This window comes from Myotis brandtii, unplaced genomic scaffold (genome assembly GCF_000412655.1).
Source record: "Myotis brandtii unplaced genomic scaffold, ASM41265v1 scaffold468, whole genome shotgun sequence".
Lineage (NCBI taxonomy): Eukaryota > Metazoa > Chordata > Mammalia > Chiroptera > Vespertilionidae > Myotis > Myotis brandtii.
This window is the reverse complement of record NW_005367874.1, coordinates 1269072-1287647: the sequence shown is the minus strand read 5'-3', so window position 1 is coordinate 1287647 and position 18576 is coordinate 1269072.

The following is an 18576-nucleotide window of genomic DNA, read 5'->3' as shown; positions in this document are numbered from 1 at the left end:
ATAAGCCAGGCTAATGGCTGCCAGCACAGCGGTGATGGTGGGAGCCTCTCCTGCCTCCTCAGCAGCGCTAAGGATGTCTGACTGCAGCTTAGGCCTGCTCCCCACTGGCAAGTGGATATCCCCCAAGGGCTCCTGGCTGCCAGAGGGATGTCTGACTGCCATCTTAGGCCCGATCCCCCGGGGAGTGGGCCTAAGCCAGCAGGTGGACATCCCCCAAAAGGACACAGGCTGGGCTGAGGGACCCCCCCACCCTGAGTGCACAAATTTTTGTGCACCGGGCCTCTAGTATATATGATAAAAACAAATGTGCAAAACATAAACAAATGGTAAACTTGGGCAAAGTGTATACAGGATCTCCTTGTAATCTTGAAATTTTTCTATAAGTTTGAAATTATATTTTTAAAAATTACCAAAAATGTGATAGGAAATCTAAAACAAAAGTCAGGATAATTGTTATATCTTGAAGGAGAGGGAAGATGGGGAAATGCTATTGGGAAAGGGCAAAAGGGGCACATGGAAACTTCTCAGGTGACTGGAATTTTGTTTCTTAGTGTGAGTGTTAGGTACATTATTATTATTATGGAAACTCTCAATATATGTTTTATACCTGTTTATGTAGGTATGACTTATTTAATAATAGAAAATGAGACACTGAGAGAATAAATAATTATCCAAAATGATACTATTTATTTATGGTGAAGTCAGGGCTAAACCCAAATCTTTGGATTCTCATCAAGTCCATTTCCCTGCTAGGTGACAATCTTGGAAATGATGCTGAGGCTAATATATACTTGGCTAGAGAACTTTCACATCTTGATCTCAACCAGCCATCCCTCCCTACATATACCTAAAATGACATGTATACACAGAAAAATGCCCCGATTGACAATGCAAAACTTCAGTGTTGGCTAGGTTCTTGATCCCTAAACCCAATGCAATCTCTGTTGAGTTGAGCTGGACCACTTAGAGAACTCTGTCTAGACTAGAAATGGCCTACATTCACAGCAAGCAGAAAGGCCTTCTCCCTAATTACATCCAAGTCTTGATTTGCGTGTGATCCTAGTGGTGATGAAAGTTTTCACCAGGCAGCACAGCCAGCAAGCAGAAGGAAAGGTCTATGTGTATGCCTAGTCACCTCCTGCTAAGGCCCATGTCTTAGTAAAAGCTGCCCAATTAGGATCCTAGCCATCAAACAAATAACAATGATACTTATCCTTGAGAGCACAGTGGAAAGCGAATTGGGAGCTTGTTTTGGCAGACAGACACCATTGTCTGTTCTTATGTAAAAGCTGTCCACAGGGCTAATGAGAACACAGAGGCAGGTACATAATTGAGACCCACCAGTCTTGTGAATATGGGCAACGTGACAAATTTGAGCAGCAGTATTTTGTGTACAAGTCCAATCAAAACAGTTCTTTGTCTGCTTTCTTATTATGTGAGTATAAAAAGATATCAACAGCACATTTAAGTTTTCCTGTAGGGAAGAAATGTGCAGATCATAATGAATAGGCTTATAACCATACGTTTGTTCTCAAAAAAAAAAAATGTGCCAGTATAAGAAATGTTCCATTTTGAAGTTCTCGGCACCATGTGGTGATGGTGGTGGTGGGTTGAAACTTCTGGGGTGGGTTCTTTTGTATTCTTTTCCCCCCTCATCTCTCATATTATATCTTTACATTGTTCAATCTAAAGCTTTCTTTACTACCACCTCCTCCCTGCTCCCACCCCCACCTTGCCCTTTGTATTAAGGTGCGGACTGAAAACACTTTCCAAACAATGTCATATTCCATTATACTTAGAGACAAAGGAAATGGTTGCTTAGCAACAAAGCCCTGGTAAAAATTTTGAGCATTCTTTTCCTTTTCCTTTCCATTTTAGAGCAATACTCAGGAAGCATTTGCAAAGAGATCCAGGATCAGGAAAAGAACTCTGTCTAAAACAGGGAAGGGAGGGAGGAGGAAGTGGAAGAGAGAAAAGGGGACGGGAAAGGTTCAAGTTCTTTTGTCACAGTCTAAGCGTCATTCTCAGTGGCAACAGGAATAGAGACTTTGTCATAGGTGTGGTGGAACACATCACTGTTCCAATTCCCTTCTGGTCCCCCAGATGTTTCCAAATCTTTCAGATGGGATTCTAGTCAATTAGCTGAGACTGAAGGACACTCAAGGAAGCTTTGTCAGACTCTCAAAGTGCTCCTGTATGAAGGCTTTAGGCATAGCCTGGTAGTGGCAGCAGTTGAGTTTCTTTTGTGTGTTAATAGGCCTCCTTAAAACATCTCTCTGCTCTATAGGATAACTATTGTTATATTTCAATAGATTTTTCTATCAGGGACATTTTCCCAGATTATTAAATATTTCATGAAAATATGGTTCTGAAACTTACTCTGTAAGTATCACATGATTGACCTATATTCATCCCTCATTGTGCACTTAGTTTATTCTGAGCAATTTGCTTCCATTAATATTGTTTCTATGAGTTTGCTCTAATATTACTCTTTTTTAAAAACATATTGGTTTCAGAAAGGAAAGGAAAGGAAAGGAAAGGAAAGGGAGAGATAGAAATATCAACGATGAGAAAGAATAATTGATCGGTTGCCTCCAGCACGGCTCCCACTGGGGATCAAGCCCACAACCCTGGCATGTGCCCTGACCGGAATCAAACCGTGACCACCTGGTTCATAGGTCATAGCTCAACCACTGAACCAAACAAGTCGGGCTCTTATATTACTGTTTATATCTCAGAAAATTTCTGTAGACAGGTGGCTAATAGTAGAACTGATACATTTTAAAATATCTTAATTTCTTTTAATTTTGAATTTTTAAAATACTCTCAATATTTATAAACTAATTGCGTCCAGAAAACTTACAACATACCAGTGAATATGTTCTAATTTGATGGAAAATGATACGTTGATGGTATTATTTAGCTATTATTTGGTTACTAGTTAGGTTAAACATATGTTTTTTTATTTATAGTCCATTTCTTTCTTCCTGAAGTTTCTGATCATGTTACTGCACATTTATTTCCTATTCTATTTTGTCTTTTTCAGTCATTGTGAAAGTTCTTTATACACACCCACACACAACATTTGCTAGTATATGTATCCTTTAAACAATGACTACTGAAATATGGGTAGGAGAAAGAGGAGGGTCTAATGTAAAGGATATACACGTATGGTCCTATTTGTTGAAAATATTTCTCCCAATTTCTTGTTTGCCTTTTAACTAATGAGATTTTTAAAAATATTTTACTTTATGGGTTTTATTTTAGATGTACAGTTTTATGTGTTTCTGTAGCAGTCAAAGAGCCTAGTGATGAAGAACAAAGGCTGTGGTATCTGATTCTCTGGGCTTGAATCTTGACTCTGCCATCTCTATGCTGTGTGATCTTTAACATTTCTCTGCCTTACTTTTCTCCTCTATAAAATGGGCCTCTCAACTGCACCCAGCTCGGGGTGGGTGGTGAAATTTCACCAAATTAATGCATATATAAAGCACATAGAATGATCCTGAGATTTCCTGAGCACTCTGTAAGTTAAAGTAGCCAGTATCATGTAATAAATACACTAATCTATTCCTTTGTGATTTCTACCAGAACTTTTATGCTCAGAAAGTATATATCCACAGGAACACTGTAAAGTGTTCATTTATACCTTATTTTATCTTCTTCATAATTTGTTTATAAATTTACTTGTTCATTTTTTTATGTTTAACTCTTTAATGCACTAGAATTTATTTTGAGTTATGGTGGAAACATGTCTTTTCATGTTATTTTGGTAAGTTGCTCAAAATTAGGGACTACTTGCCAAACATCTTTTTAAAATTTGAAATGGGGATACTCTGTATCTAAAACATTATTCTTCCTAATTAATTGAACAGATTTTTACTGTGTACGGCTTACTTGCAGAAGTAGAAATGGTTTCTGCTATGGAGCTGACGTTGGAGAATTCATTTAGTGACAGCTACGGAAATTATTAGGGATAATGGCTGAGGGACATGATGAGGCTCTTATTTTGGGCCTGACCTCATGTGGTGCCACAGCAGGTGATCTTCAGGAAGTAACATTTGAGCGGAGCCCTGAGAGATGAGTAGGAATTAACTAGCAACCTATGGATGGTCCCAACAGAGGAGGGGGCCAGGATGCAGGCTGTTCAAGGGATTAAGCCGGGGCCTCTGTGGCTGTGAGGCAGACATGGCTGGTGAGGTGGGAGTGACACTGGATAAGTCATTTGGGGTAGGGTCATAGGATGGTTTTTAAAGCCTTAGGAGGAAAACAAAACTCACTTTAAAAAAATTAAAAACAGAAAAACTATCAAAGTATCTAATACTACATTTTTTCCCCTGGAAACCAGGATTATTCCCGTGGTTATAAGAGCCATAGTCCTTGAGAAAACAGTCCTGTGACAGTTAGCCTTCGTTAGCCTAGAGGGAGGAAAACCCAGCTTCTCTTCAGATTTCCTGACAGCTTGTTGCCCTAGTCCAGGGGTCCTCAAACTACGGCCCGCGGGCCACATGCAAATACAAATATTGTATTTGTTCCCATTTTGTTTTTTTACTTCAAAATAAGATATGTGCAGTGTGCATAGGAATTTGTTCATAGTTTTTTTAAAACTATAGTCCGGCCCTCCAACGGTCTGAGGGACAGTGAACTGGTCCCCTGTTTAAAAAGTTTGAGTCAAACGCTAACCAGACCAGCATCTGCCATGAGATGGAAAAGGATAGGAGGCATTGCTGACTTACAGTTCTGTTTGCAGCTCTCTTGTTAACACTGTCACTGTCGGAAGTGAACCTCAACCTGTTTTGTAAAAGCAGCTGGCTGTGGCCCTAGCCAGTTTGGCTCAGTGGATAGAGTGTCAGCCTGCGGACTGAAGGGTCCCGGGTTCGATTCTGGTCAAGGGCACGTACTTCCGTTTCAGGCTCAATCTCCAGCCCTGGTGGAGCATGCAGGAGATGCAGGAGGCAACCAATCAATGTGTCTCTGTCACATGATGTTTCTCTCTGTCTCTTCCACCCTCTCTAAAAATCAATGGAAAAATATCAGGTGAGAATTAACAAACAAACAAACAAACAAACAAAAAAAGTAGTGGTCTGTGGAACTATCACACAGTCCCTTCTATGAATTTCAAGACTGATACATACCAAACAGGCTATGGAATGTCAACACCAACAGAGCCTGAAAGGCATCCCATGCTCTAATTGAAGAAAGAATAATAGCTAGGATAAGGTGCCTCAATTTTGGCACTTTTGACATTTGGGCTCTCTGTCATGGGTGCCATCCTATGCCTTGTAGAGCAAGTAGCAGCAGCATCCCTGGTCCTTACCCACTAGGCACCAACAGCAATCTCACCCAGTTTTGACACCAAAAGTCATCCGAAGGGCAAAATTGCCCAGCTTAGGAAACACTTGACTTACAGGAATTATAAAATCCTTGTTCTTCTCAGTTAAAACGTTTATACCCAGTGTTGTTTTGCCATGAATTCACTCTCACACTGTGACATTTGACAAATGAGATTCAGAATTATTACTAACTGCTAACTCTCTTATAGTGTACAAAGCAGTGTCTTGTATATGTCTTATTCATTTTTTAGCAGACAGTTATTAAATGCTGGCTTTGTGTAGGCACTATGCTGGTGGCTAGAGCCACAAGGTCAAATGTCAACCTTACCAGGGGCCCAGATTATAGGAGAAAACAAACTATAAGTGGCTGATAGAAATGTGACAGAGTCCTACTGAGAGAGGAAAAGGAGAATGATTAGAATCCCAGTGAGGGGTGGAGCTACAAAAAATGGTAAGAAGTAGAAGTGAGACTCTGTGCTGAAACCTGGTATTTTTCAGGCTGATGGATTTGGGGAGCAGTAGGGGAGCTATAACACTTACAGCAATATTCTAGGACATGCATTATGATCATCTCTATTTTAAGGATGAGAAAACTGAAAGGTTAAATATTTTGTTTGGGACCACTTAGCTAGATAGCAACAAAATTAACCTGTCAACTTATTTCCTGGATTTACATCATTTGCCGTTTCCAGTTGAATACAATGGAATAAGAGAGACTCTGGGAATATTCTTGACAGATAATCCTATCAAAACAAACAAACAAAAAAAAAACCCTACAATGACAAAAATAATACTCCCTTATATTAGTATATTTCACAAGGCATATTCGCAGACATTATCTTTTATGATCCTTTCCCCAGCCCTGTCAGTTAGGCAGTAGGTATGTGTTATCATCTCTGCATTTTAGGGAGAAAGGAAACACTCAGGGAGTGTGTTTAGGTAGAGTGCTCACAGAGCATATTGCCCTTCTCAGCATGGATATGTATAGTTCTCATAGGGCAATGGAATGGCTCATTGTATTTTAGCACCAGGATACTGCCATCATTTTGCTACCCTTGAAAGCAGTTCAATTTCTGCACTTAGAGTTGAAATTATAGTGTCTCAAAGCTAAATTTAAAAGAGCAATTTACTGCTATCCCCAAGAAGAAACAGAACCAATCAGTGTAATAAAAAACATTTAAGATCATTCTGTGCGTTGTACAGTTGCTCTTGCAGTTGTGTGTCTCATAGGGAGCTGCAGACTGCCTGCCATTGTGGAATATTTAGAAAGCAGAACAGTGCCTGACAGGAGGAAGGTACTCAAGCAATGTGTGTTAGATGGATAGATGGATGAAAAAAAAGTGAATTAGGGGAATGAGCAGGGGAATGGAAGGACAGCTGTTTCCAGGAATGAGCAAAGTTTCTCAACATCTGGCCTTTCTTGTCTACATCCATTTTCTGGTAGGAACCATCTCTGTCCCTGGTATCCATGGGGTTTCTAACCCCAGTTTTTATCTGAAAGGATAAGAACAGGTAAATTTCAAAACTATTTCTTAATTTTGTTTCTATTCTTGTCACTTTAGCTCAGATCCCTATCAACCCTCATTTCTGGACTGTTAGCTTAATGTATCAATTAGTTTATCTTCACTTTTGCCCCATCCTATCTTGAGCACTGTCTTCAAACTGAAATTTAAATACTTCTTTTTGTTTGTTTGTTTCTTTTGTCTTCCAAATTTTTCAATGGCTGAACAATAAAATGTCTTATTCTAACATACTAGGCCTCCCCACAAGGAAGCTCTAACTAAAGCTACTCAAACCTGACTAGTCTATTGATTGTACCCAGAATGTGTTTTACATACCACCTCCACCCTTCAGTCTTTATGGAGAACCTTCTCTGTAAGCTGTGTGTTCCATCATGAGTATTCAGAAAAAGGCAGAATTGCAAAAGGCAAACTCCTGTCTGCAAGGAGCTCAATTTCCTGGGGAATGCAGATGAGCATTTAATTATTAGAGAGTGAATGTGTGGCAACAGAATAAGGACAGGATCCTGGAGGAGCTCAGGGAAGGACAACACCTAGACTACATCTAGTGCTTTCTTCTTTGGGTCACTTCTGTATCTGTAGCTCATTACTCCCCGTATTATAATCTGGCATCTATTTTGTAATTATTCATCAACCTTGAAATCAGATACAATCTTACTCACCTCTGGCTCCTAAAAACCAGTCCAGTGCCAGACTACCACACATCAACACGACAGTGAGTGATCACGGGGCACTTATTCTAGCCAGGCCGAGTGTTTTACACATTTTTCCCAATTGATGCTGACAAGGCGGTAGGTATGATTAATGTATTAGTGATATCCCTATTTTACATCGTTGCCCAACAACAGTGAAGTGCAGGAGCCAGGATTAGAACCCAGTCCATCCTCTTAATCACTTCCAAATATTAACAAATAAATGACTTACTGATGAGTGAAGGAATGTTATTTTTTTCTTGGCGGTGGTCCCTCTTCCCCTAGGACTTCCAGAGCCTTGGAAGAAGTTAGACACATTCAAAAGTTACTTTATTTTTCTTTAAAGGAAGTGTTGTTGAAGCTGAATTGTTAGAAATGAAATTAGTCATTCCAGAGAAGCCACAAGCTCCAAGGTGCTGGGATAGATAAGTATGATGAGCACTGAATGTAGATGCCGAGAGGGCTGGGAATGGAGCCCATGCAGTTATCCAGGGGAAATCACATTATGTGCTGTGTTTCATGTGACCAATAAAATAATGAGACCAGGTGACAATTCCAGGGGAGAGAAATGATTGCCAATCCAGCTGCCTTACTGTGTCCTCTCTGCTGAGAGAAGACTCCTCATTCTTCTCCAAATGAAAGACACTAAAGGGGCGGAATGTTAGTGGAGAAAACTTGCCTGTGTAGGGGAAAATGAGCTGTGCTGGGTTTGGCAGGATCGGGCAGCTGTTCCTCATCAGCCATTGTAATGTGATAAAGGAATGGGGATTGTGCTAATAAGCAGGACTGGTCAGCAGGCTCCTCCTCCTCCCCTTATCGGCTCTGGAGAGATTTTATAGCTTAAGACTTTTAAAATCCTCTCATGGTGCTGGTTTAACTGAAGCAAACCTGGAGGATACACTCTAGGTCAGAGCTGTTCAGAGCAGGATAAAGTGGAAAGTGCATGGAAACTGGCTTTAGGAAGTGCAGGTTTTGACTGTGGCTTGGCCTCTTACCAGCTATGTGAATCTTTCTGAGCTTCAGCTTATTGTCTGTAAATGGAGATAAAATACTTGCCTAAGGGTTCTTTTGATAATTACATACAACTTTACTTGTGAAAGAGTTTAAAACATGAGGCTCTGTGTTTTCTCTTGTCTTTACATGCCCAGTTGAAACACACTAAAAAATAATAATAACTAAATAAATAATAAATAAATACCCAGTTGGAGAATCCTCCTACCCTCACCCCTACCCCAGTGCATTTTAATGGAGACGAGTCTTTGCTGACTGATGAAAACAAGTGATTAGGGCTAAGACCCTAAAGCAAAAATTGTGTAATGGGACCCTAAACTATAAATGTGTAAATATCTCTAGCCTCTTTCCTTGGCTACTAAGAAAAATTCTGATATTCTCTGCTCTTCTGGGATATGGTTGGTCAGATCCCCCTTTTAAGGTGTGAAGGCCTCCTGGAACTGATGAAATACTCAATAATTTTTCTCTTTAACTCTATAACCGTGATCTATTATACTTAAGTTAAGAACTGAATATCATCTCAAATTAATTAATGCTACAGAGTGCAGTAAGAGATGCTGATACGTAATTATTTAAAAAATACTATGAGAACTGTCTCTGTCCCAAAACTCTACTTGTTTTCTGTTTGAAAAACAGAAAAGGACTTGCTCATAGAATCTGCCTCAAAACAGCAAGAGATTTGCGATTTACCGCAGCCTACCACTTGTGCCCTTCCTGATATATTAAAAGACAGGACTGAGCTAGCCCAGTGGAGGCCTTGGTACAAGGTTTCCCCTGAGTGAAAGCAGCCCCACAACTCCATGAGCAGAATGCAGGTTCCATTCCAGCGCTTCCCAGGTCAATGCTCTAGTACAAAACCTGGACCACTGTTCCTGGTGGCCCTGATTGATGGGATGACAGCACCCTCTCCTCCCGCAAAGCCTTTGTCTGCTGGTGTCAACAGAGTGATTGTGGGTTGCATATAAACCTCTATGACTTTCTCTAATATTAAGTATGAGTCAAGGATGGCTCACAATTATAAAGAAAACATACTGATTAAAGTATTAATAAAAATTTATTGAGTACCTACAATGTGCTGTTGAGATAGATGCTCTTAAAAATAGCCAACCTGGAGGAAGTTATCAGTGTCCCTATTTTACAGCTGAAGAAATTACGCTTCAGAGGTGAAATCAGATCACACAGGAAACAAATATCAGAGCGAAAGTTTGACTTGAAGGCTTTTTATAGCATCCTACTGCCTTAAAACTTCCTCTGTGTAATGTGTTTTTTTTTGTTTTGTTTTTTTAAATATTACAGAGAGAAAGGGAGAGGGATAGAGAGTTAGAAACATTGATGAGAGAGAAACATTGATCAGCTGCCTCCTGCACACCCCCTACTGGGGATGTGCCCAAAACCAAGGTACATGCCCTTGACCGGAATCGAACCTTGGATCCTTCAGTCCGCAGGCCGAAGCTCTATTCACTGAGCCAAACCGATTAGGGTCCTCTGTGTAATGTTGTCAAGTAAATTCCCTTCATCAAGGCTGCTCCCAGGTTAAAATATTCGTTGGTATATAAACTATTCCTCCAGGGCAAAAGCGTGGGGCATAGACTGACACTAAATTGTACAATGTGGCTTTAATTTGATTAACTTTTTATTTTTCTTGATTTATTATATCTTCACTTCTCAATGAAGAGTGCTAGAGAAAATAAACAATGATCCATTTGACCTACTAGCACCCATCAGGCAATGTGCCTAATAAGAAATCTATTTATTCATTATGTTAATCATTCATTTAATTCATTAACATTTATTGACATCTTATTTGGGCATCACTCAGGGTTATGAAGATAAGAAATGGGACTGAAATAAAGGATTTTAATCAAGTAGGAAATATAATTATGTAGACAAATGATTATACTTATCCTTCAAAATTTTCCCAAGGTGTTTTCGTATCTAGAAGTCTTTCTGAGTTATATTAAGTACTTATCTGTTATTTCTCAGTTTACCCAGCAAAAGTCACTTTGCACTTCTTTGACCCTGACTGAGTACTGTGGTTATTTACCAAAATCTATCATTACAGTCAGGGGGATTAAATACACAAGTTAGTTTTAGCAAATCATGAGACAATTTGATCTGATGGTGGGAAATAATACTCAGTTAAGTTGCTAAGAATGCATAGATAATGATTCCTCCAATGCAAACTTTGGGTGCTGTTGATGCATGGAAGGAGATGTGGATGCTGGGAGCCTAACCAACAAGGTCCACTGCATATAGTATATATAGTATAGCATATAATAGTATAGTTTGTATTCAAATTCCCACCTTTTGCCTTTGGATGAATGATTCTTTTTGGCTGAGCTTGGGTTCCACTCCACACTAATCCAATTATTTTTAGACAGAGGCAGAGGTCAGCTGATACAAATACAGCTGCTCAGATTGCCTCCTTCAGCAAGAACTGGCGGACCATACAAGAGAGGGAGGCAAGGGCTGAGGTAACTGAAGGACTGGCACTACACAGGTAAAGCAGTGGAGACAACCTCTGCACAGGATAGCAGGGGCCATCTGGTTATGCAGGGCACAGGGAATCTGCTGGGTATTGTTCAGAAAGGACATTTTCCATCAGAACACAGGAGCTAAGAAAAATGTTTCCTGGCCTGAGATGTCTTTGCAGGAGTTGGGTAGGAAAAGGAAAAAGGAAATATACAACAGATGTATCTACTAAACAATACCCTGTAACAAGGCCCTATCCTTTAGCCATGAGCCTATTTGATAGCCTGAGATCCTAAGTTACTCAAATATAGTTACTCAAATATAAAGTCAAACTTTGCTAGTTGGATTCATTTGTTCACTCTATTCAGCCAGAACTTTTGAGAACTTAGTATTTTTCAAGACCTGGATATAAAAATATAGGCTTGGGATATAGGCTTCAGGAGTCTCAAAGACTGGTTGATGGACTGTCCTATAAACGATGAGATGTAACACACTGGGGACATATAAAGTGCCATTGGGATGTGATTTAAAAAATGGATTTCATCTAGTGGTTAGCAAAGACTAGAGAAGGGAGAAGAATTTTAGAAAGCAATTTTACTTGATTCACTCAACAAATATAGTTGACACTTTGGTTAGCTCTCATGGGTTAAAAAATGTGGTTCCTTTATAAAAGGTCATTACATTCAACAATGTGGCCACAGAACTCCTCTCTGAGATGTTTATGGTGAGATCTAATAGATGAGAGGCATCACTCATGAGTCAACACACGTTAAAATCCAGGGCCTGTTTGTTTCATCTAATTTGACCAAAAATAATAATAAAGAAGTGTAATGGAATCACTTGATGGTTTGTGTGTTTTTTTTGTGTGTGTTAATATCTCATGTTTTGTCCCCAGGCAGGACCCTTCCATGGTTCATGTATTTTCCACTTAGAAAATGTTTTATTTAGAAAATAGAAAAAAGTATCTAGAATGGAATAAAATAAAGAGTAGAATAAAGGTAAGAATAATAATAATGTGTAGTTATATTAAATGAAAGTTACAGGCGTAATGAAATAGAAAGCACTTTGTAAAACACTATACAAGTATAATACTGTTACTTCCAAAATTTCTAGAGACTGTGTATTACTAAATATAAAAGAATAATTAAGACACTGGCCATCATACCAGATCTGAAATTTCCCCAACTCAACTTCTGGCTATCTGGATTTTTCCAATTTGGTTATCTCACCTTCACCTTATCAATGCTGGGTCTTGAGCTATCATTCAACTGTATGGAAATAGCTTTGCAATTTCTTAAGCCTAACACAATGTTGTAATCAGACGTATTCAAATTTGGTATTTCAAAAGTCATTGTCTTCTCATAGAATAAGTACATCAGATACTGTCATGAATATCTTGACAGATGGGCTCATCATTTCAGAGCAGATGGCAAGATGATTAGGCTCAACTCTGAAATCTTAAGTATGAGACATATAAACAGCTATGCAAGAGCTAAAGACACTGAAAATAGTTCTTTAGACAGCCTGCATTTTAAAGGGATATTTGCTTAAAACTCAAATATTCTTCTGCTTGGCGGGGCAGTCCTTCAGTTACCTCAGCCCTTGCCTCCCTCTCTTGTATGGTCCGCCAGTTCTTGCTGAAGGAGGCAATCTGAGCAGCTGTATTTGTATCAGCTGACCTCTGCCTCTGTCTAAAAATAATTGGATTAGTGTGGAGTGGAACCCAAGCTCAGCCAAAAAGAATCATTCATCCAAAGGCAAAAGGTGGAATCTGAGTACAAACTATACTATTTTTTTTTCAAGTAGACTTCATATTTCTATTTCCCTTTCTGCTCCTCCTTTTATCTTCTCTTTTATATGAGACACTGAGACTTGCTTAGGATGGAACACCAATTATAATCAGAAAAACTGGTAGTAATGGTGGAATTTGGAGGGAGGGTAGAGAGTGGTTTCAGAGTTCTGAATCCTTCCAAAAGAAAACGTACCTCATTCCAGATGGTATCTTGTAGCTGAGCAGAAAAGCAGTGGAGGCAAGACAGGATGCCGTTGCATCAATGAATCAGCACTAAGCCTTTGATAAAGGGGCCTAGAGTGCAAAGCCTGAGCTACTCGGGTTTGGTGGTCCGGCTCATCCACAGTCAGCACCTGGTAGTGCAAGTGACCAAGTCCAGGGCTTGGAGGTACTAGTGTGAGTCCTTGTATTGTGTAATTTTAGGCAGTCACTTGGGTTCTTGAATTATCAGTTTCACTTTCTTTTAAGTATGTATTATAATTACTGTCTCCCTTCCCTGATGAAATTTTTTGTGAACATCAACAGAAATAATGCAAAGTAAATAAAACCAAATTGATAGAATACTATGAACATCAGGGTTATTTTATGAAACAAAACAATCAAGTGGAAGGCAAGGGGATAATAATGTGAGATGGAATTTTGTGCCTCAGAACACAGCAAAATCAGACAGGAGACAAAAAGTATTTTTTTTCAAATTTAATATTTGTTTCAGGTGCACAATATAGCGGTTAGACATTTAATTTACAAAGTGATCCCCCAATAATTCTAGTACCCACCTGAAACCATACATAGTTATTACATCATTATTGCCTGTATTCCCTATGCTGTACTTTGCATCTTGTGACTATTTTGTAACTTCTTACTCCTTTCACCTTTTCCACCCATTCCACCAACCCTCCTTATCTGGCAACTCTGTTTGTTCACTATATCTATGAGTCTGTTTCTATTCGTTTATTTTGTTCTTTAGACTCCACATATAAGTGAATTCTGACTTATTTCACTTATAATACCCTCTAGGTACATATGTGTTGTTACAAATGGTAAGGTTTCATTCTATTTTTTTATATCCAAGTAGTATTTCATCATATATATGCATCCCATCTTTATCCAATTATCTATTAATGGGTATTTGGGTTGCTCCCATATCTTGGCTACTATACATAACACTGCAGTGGACATAGGGGTGCTTATATCTTTTTAAATTAATATTTTGTATTTCTTTGGATATACTCCCAGAAGTGGAATTGCTGGGTCATAATAAGGTAATTCTGCCTTTAGACTTTTTGAGGAACCTTCACACTGTTTTCCACAGTGGTTGCACCAATTTGCAATCTCACCAACAGTGCTCAAGGGTTCCCTTTTCTCTACATCCTCATCAACACTTGTTTGTTGATATATTGATGATAGCCATTCTGACAAGTGTGAGGTGCTAGCTCATTGTGGTTTTAATGTGCATTTCTCTGATGATGAGTGATCTTGAGCATCTTTTCAAATGTTTGTGAGCCATCTTTATTTCCTGTGTAAAGAAATGTATAGTCAGGTCTTCCGCCCATTTTTTTCAATTGAATTATTTGGGGTTTTTTGGTGTACAGTTGTTTGATTTGTTTATTCATTTGGGGTATTTGCCCCTTATCAGATATTTCGTTGGAAAATATGTTCTTCCATTCAGTAGACTGTCATTTTGTTTTGTTGATGGTTTCCTTTGCTGTGCAAAACCTTTTTAGTTTTACATGATTCAATTTGTGTTTCTTTTGTTTCCCTTGCCTGAGGAAATGTATCAGAAAAAAATATTACCAAGAGCAATGTTAGAGAGTTTACTGCCTGTGTTTTCTTCTAGAAGTTTTATAGTTTTGGGTCTTACACTTAACTATTTTTTTCCTTCTTAATCACCATATGAGCTTATGTTTTCCATTGGTTTTAGAGAGGAAGGAAGAGAGAGAGAACCACCGATCAGTTGCCTCCTGTAAGCACCCTGACCTAGGATAGAACCCATAACCTGGGCATGTTCTGACCTAGAATTGAACCTGTGACTTTTTGGTGTACGGACAATGCTCCAAACAACCGAGCCACCCAGCGAGGGCTTACTTTTAAGTCTTTAATACACTTTAGTTTATTCTTGTATATGGTGTAAGAAGGTGGTCTAGTTTTACTGTTTTGCCTGTATCTGTTCAATTTATCCATCATCTTTTATTGAACAGACTGTCTTTACCCCATTGTATATTTTTGTGTTCTTAGTCAAATAGTAATTGACCATGTAGGCATGGGTTTATTTCTGGCCTCTCTATTCTGTTCCATTGGTCTATGTATCTGTTTTTATGCCAGAACCATGCTGTTTTGGTTACTATAGACTTGTAGTTTAATTTTATATGAGGAAGCAGGATACCTCCAATTTTGTTCTTCTTTTTCATGATTGCTATGGCTATTTGGAGTCTTGTGGTTCCAGATAAATTTTAGGATTTTGTTTTAGTTCAGTGAAAAATGGCATATTTTGATAGGGATCACATTGCCTCTCTAGATTGCTTTGGGTAGTATGAACATTTTAACAATGTTCATTTTTCCTATCCATGAGCTGTGTTTTCATTTATTTATTTGTTCTTCAATTTCTTCTTTCTAATGTCTTACAGTTTTCTGAGTACAGGTTTTTTATCTCTTTGGTTAAATTTATTCCTAGGTGGGGTTTTTTAAATGTAATTGTAAACGAGATTGTTTTCTTAATGTCTCTTTCTGATAGTTATTGGTGTATAAAATGCAGCTGATTTCTAAATATTTATTTTTTATTCTGCTGCTTTACTGAATTTATCAATTCCAGTAGTTTTTTTGGTGGAATCTCTAGGATTCTCTCTACAGTCTATACATTATTATAACATCTACAAATAATAATAGTTTTACTTCTTTCCAATTTAGATGACTTTTATTTCTTTTTCTTGGATTGCTGTGGCTTGGTCTTTCAATAATATGTTGAATAAACATGATGAAAGTGAAAATCCTTATCTTCTTATTATCTTAAGGGAAATGGCTTTTAGTTTTTCCTATTGAGTCTGATGTTAGCTGTGGGTTTGTCCTATAAAATCTTTATTATTTTGAGGTATGTTCTCTCTATTCCCACTTTGCTGGAAATTTTGTCATAGTTGGATGCTGGAGTTTGTCAAGTGCTTTTTCTGCATCTATTTATGTAATATGATTTTTAAATCCTTCATTCTGTTTGTGGTATATCACATTAATTGATTTGTAGATATTGCACCAATCTTGCATCCCAGGAATAAATCTCACTTGATCATGGTGTATATTTTTAATGTATTGCTGAATTCAGTTTGCTAATATTTTGTTGAGATTTTTTGCATCTATATTTATCAGGATTATGGGTCTATAATTTTCTTTTTCTGTAATGCCTGTGTCTGGTTTTGGAATTGGTAATGCTGGTCTTCTCTCCTCATGAATCTTTTGGAATATCTTGAGAAGGATAGGTAATAATTCTTCTTTGAATATTTGGTAAAATTCAACTCTGAAGCTATCGAGCTTAGGACTTTTGTTTGTTGGGTGTTTTTTTAAATTCCTCATTCAGTTCTGTTGGTAATAATTGGTCTGTTCAGTTTTTCTGTTTCTTCTTGATCCATGATGTTCTTTAAAGATTGTATGTTTCTAGGAATTTATCAATATTTTCCAGATTGTCCAATTTGTTGGCATTAGTTGTTTGGTAGTATTTTCTATAATTCTTTTTATTTCTATGGTGTCAATTTTCACTTCTACTCTTTCATTTCTAACTAGAGGCCTGGTGCACGACATTCGTGCACTGGGGGAAGGGGGGGTGCCTCAGCCTGGCCTGCACCCTCTCACAGTCTGGACCCCTCAGGGGGATGTCTCCCTGGGGAGTGGGCCTAAGCCGGCAGTCAGACATCCCCCGAGGGGTCCTTAGCACTGCTGCAGAGGTGGGAGAGGCTCCCACCACCGCCACTGAGCTTGCCATCCATGAGCCCGGCTTCTGGCTGAGCAAAAAGATTTTATATGCACACCCATGCTTTGCACAGCTTCTGCATTGAGCATCTGCCCCCTGGTGGTCAGTGTGCATCATAGCAACCGGTCATTCTGCCATTTGATCTGCAGTTTGGTCAATTTGCATATTAGGGTTTTATTATATAAGACTAGAGGCCCAGTGCATGAATTCGTGTACCAGTGGGGTCCTCGGCCTGACCTGCAGGATTGGGCCCAAACTGGCTCTCCAACATCCCCCAAGTGGTCCTGGATTGTGAGAGGGTGCAGGACAGGCCAAGGAGCTCCACCAGTGAACGATCGAGGCTGGGGAGGGATGGTGAGAGGGCTCCAGGGTATGTCCGGCCTGTGTCACTTAGTCCTGATCAGCTGGACCCCAGCAGCAAGCTAACCTACCAGTTGGAGCATCTGCCCCCCTTGTGGTCAATGCATGTCATAGAGACTGGTTGACCAGTCAACTGTCTGCCCCCTGATGATCAGTGCACATCATAGCGACTGGTTGACTAGTTGACTGTCTGCCCTTTGGTGGTGAGTGCACGTCATAGCAAGCAGTTGAGTGGACTTAGCATATCATTAGCATATTATGCTTTAATTGGTTGAACGGACAACCAGACACTTAGCATATTAGGCTTTTATTATATAGGATTTTATTTACTTGGATTCTCTCTCTCTCTCTCTCATCAGTCTGGTTAAGGGTTTGTCAATTAGACAAAAAGATTTTATATGCACACCCATGCTTTCCACTGAAAAAGCAGTTCAAAACCCTCAAGTGATGACTGTTAATTACCAGAGGCCATTCTTTCTTCTTTACTTCATAGGTCTAGTTTCTCCTGTTATTATTGAGTCAAAAAGAAACACATGGGTAACAAAAGGATAACATGATTTTTACCTAGAGTGATTCTATAGTAAATTAAAGCTTTCAATATGTTATGCTTAAAGTGCTGATTATGTTTCGTAATCATTGCTCTTCAAAGATGAAAAAAATGTGAAGAAGGGTAGGTGAGGAAAGGAGGGGAGAGCAGGGGAAAGGAGAGAATAGGAAAGGACCAGCCTTATCCAAAAACTCAATCTCCCTTATTCCTACAGCACCAGGTTCAATGTGAAATATTATTCTTTACGTTTAATGGCCTAAATTATTTTCCCTTGAGCTCAAGTACTTCTTCACTGAGTCACTTTCTAAAGGAGATGAATACTATAGTTTTGGTTATGATTTTAAACACTATAGATTGCATTTTGGATTTTCTTAAGTTTCACATTAAGGGTAAGAGTCTTTGCCAACTGCAGACAATTATATCCTTTTTTATTTCACAGTGAAAGAGCAATGTAATTTGAAAAAGTTTGTATAACTCATTTTTTGTATGCATAAATCTTAAGTGTGGAAAAATTCTCTCTTCTAATAAATTATTGGTGTTAACACATTCCCATACCCAGCATCTCAATGACTTTCATTTTCATTACAAGGTAAGAGTCTTACATAAATTCCTCCTCTGTGGGCCAGGCACTTAATAAATATGACCCCATGTAAGCCTAAGAAAAAGTTATCATGTAGATAATATTTCTCCCCTTTTAAAGACAAGGACGCTAAGGGTCTAAGAAGTTAAGAATTACACTGAACATCCGAGGTAGTACATGGCAGAATTTGAACCCAGATAGTTCTTCCCTTCAAAGCTCCTTTATGGCAATATTCTGTCATCATTTGGGAATAAAATAAGGGAGAGTTACTTATATTTTAGCTGGAGATAAAATGCTGAGAGTGCAAACTTAAACAC